The 2873-nt window shown below is 52.5% G+C and overlaps 1 pseudogene; it reads left to right on the top strand.

Annotated features, from left to right (window-relative positions):
• Nucleotides 1-672: 672 nt before the first annotated feature.
• On the top strand, nt 673-1859 carry LOC119280711 (annotated as a pseudogene).
• The last annotated feature ends 1014 nt before the right edge of the window (nt 1860-2873 follow it).

Below are 2873 nucleotides of genomic sequence, written 5' to 3'. Positions count from 1 at the left end.
GCCGTAGGTGAGGCGCGCGACGATGACGACGACGGCGGCAGCGGCGACTACACACGCTTCTCGGCATGTAGACGACGGCGACGGTGGCGGCTGGGCCTCTTAGTTTGTGTTTTAAGTTATTTAGGCGTAGTTCTTGCATGTTTTTAAGTTTTTGTACAAATTTCGACCAAGTTTGGCCGAGTTCCTGCAAAAGTCGTCGAGTTTATAAAAAATTGAAACGAGCTTCGCCGAACCCGCGCCGACCGTGGACGTATGACTGGGAACGAACCGAACCCCAGGAGCCAATCTAGCGTCGGTTCGCCCCCAGGCCGCTCTTTTTCGACGCCCTGAGGCCGAACGGCTGGAGATGCTCTAGTAAAGCTACTGACCGTATACCACGAATCCATCATCAAAGATGATACGATCTTAGCGTCAGAAGGTGTGTGCACTTGCCGTTGCCTAGTTGGGATTGGGGCACACGCACTGCCTATGAGAAAGATGAAGTAGCGAGCATACGTGCACGTGTGCCAGCCGAATAAATTCCCAAACAAGAGGCAAGTGCCAACAGCTCCTGAACTGCATCTTCAAATCCATGGCCGCCGACGTACGCCTGTGTGCGGCGTGCTTGTGGCTTGTGCTTGCCACCACCACTACATAAGAACCAAATGATCAGCATGCATGGCCATCAGACCCACTCATCTCACAACATATAGCAAGCAGCTAACTAGCTAGCACGTACGTACATTCAGAAGTTAGTCAAGAGAGCTTGCTGGCCTTGCCAAGGTGACAAGACAATGGCGAGAGCGCTTGTGCTCGCGACCAACATGGCCATGGCCGTGCTGGTCATGCTGCTGGCCACGGGGCCAGCGCCTGCTAGCGCCATGAACTTCGCGGAGGCGGACCTGGCGTCGGAGGAGTCCCTCTGGGCGCTGTACGAGCGTTGGCGCGCGTAGCACACGGTGGCGCGCGACCTCGGCGAGAAGGCCCGTCGCTTCAACGTGTTCAGGGAGAACGTGCGGCTCATCCACCAGCTCAACCGCGGCGACGCGCCCTACAAACTCCGCCTCAACCGCTTCGGCGACATGACCACCGACGAGTTCCGCCGCGCCTACGCCTCTTCCCGCATCGCGCACCACCGCATGTTCCACCCTAAGGCAGGTGGTGGGGGTTTCATGCACGGCGACAGGATTTCCGCCCCGTCGTCGGTCGACTGGCGGCAGAAGGGCGCGGTGACCGCCGTCAAGGACCAGGGGCAGTGCGGCAGCTCCTGGGCCTTCTCGACGATCGCAGCGGTGGAGGGCATCAACGCGATCCGGACCAAGAACCTGACGTCGCTCTCGGAGCAGGAGCTGGTGGACTGCGACACCGCCGACGGCAACTCCGGCTGCAACGGCGGTATCATGGACAAGGCATTCCAGTACATCGCCGATAATGGCGGGGTCGCCACCGAGGACGCCTACCCCTACACGGCCCAGCAGGCCTCCACCTGCAACACCGGGGCGCCCCGCGTTGTCACCATCGACGGGTACGAGGACGTGCCGGCCAACAACGAGAAGGCGCTGAAGAAGGCTGTGGCTGCACAGCCGGTGTCCGTGGCCGTCGACGCAGGCGGGTTCCAGTTTTATTCGGAGGGGGTGTTCACCGGGGAGTGCGGGACCGAGCTGGACCATGGCGTTGCGGTGGTGGGGTACGGCATCACCGTAGATGGCACCAAGTACTGGATCGTGAAGAACTCGTGGGGCGAGGAGTGGGGCGAGAATGGGTACATCCGCATGGAGCGCGACGTCAAGGATAAGAAGGGCCTTTGCGGGATCGCCATGGACGCTTCCTACCCGATCAAGACCTCGCCCAACCCCGAGTCTGTCCATGACGAGCTCTGATTAATACTCCATGACCAAGAGTATATTACATATTAGTTACTGCAAACTAGAAACAAAATAAAATCAATCACGATGAAATTAACACATGCATCAGCTGCTTGTAAAGAAGTAATCATTATTGTCATGAGCATTTTGCTATATCAAATAAAAACAATATTATCTCTGTGCTACTTTGTCGAAATATCTCTGTGTGTAATCTTTAAGGTTCTATCCAATCAACTACTAACGCTTTAATTCTAGATCATGCAATGCCTGCTTTATGAGGAGAGGTGGATGTCACTAGTACAAACTTGAGTAGCAAGCCGCCAGCGCCGCCAAGTGCGAGCTTTGTCAGCATCCGAACCTGCAACCTGAAGAAATCATTAACTCTTAAGGGTGGAAGCAGTAGCTCTTTTTTCCTTTCGACATAGTAGCTCGTTTTGTTACGCGCCGCTGGACGATGTTACTTCGATTTGCGATCCTTCATCCGACAGCTACTGGTTTTCTAAGCATCCACTGTTAACTTTCCGAAGACAGCTTTGCTGCACTTTAGCTTTACTTTTACCTCCACTTTTATGAGGTTATAAAAAGCCATAGTTTTTGGAGAAGTGGGCATCTCTCCTTGTATTTGGTTAAACCCTAGCGCTGCCACTTGTAATGGTTCGGCACAGCTTTCCTCTGTAATCGAATCTACCTTAGTAAAAGCCATGGTCTCCCATAGAAGTACCCCTTAATTACTTTCAAAGAAAACTATGCATGTATGATTTCTCGCCTTCTTGTTGTCACTTTTGTTTCGGGTGTCATGTGCATGTATAATGTATAATCGATTTCAAAATTTGTTGCAATATTTGGTCAATTTTGTCCAGAACAAAATGATTTTTCGTGCTGTGTTTTAAGGTGATAAAATGCCCTGAGCATTGATAATACGTTATCACCTAAGCACCCAGTATTACAGGGATATCTTTGTCTCGTCATGTGGTATCATGTCAATACTAAATCTAGAAATGATTAGCTAGCTGGACAAAAGCAATCTTA

Source organism: Triticum dicoccoides, chromosome 3B, assembly GCF_002162155.2.
Source record: "Triticum dicoccoides isolate Atlit2015 ecotype Zavitan chromosome 3B, WEW_v2.0, whole genome shotgun sequence".
Classification (NCBI taxonomy): Eukaryota; Viridiplantae; Streptophyta; class Magnoliopsida; order Poales; family Poaceae; genus Triticum; species Triticum dicoccoides.
The sequence above is the reverse complement of the archived record's forward strand: the minus strand, read 5'-3'. Positions and strand labels throughout refer to the sequence as shown.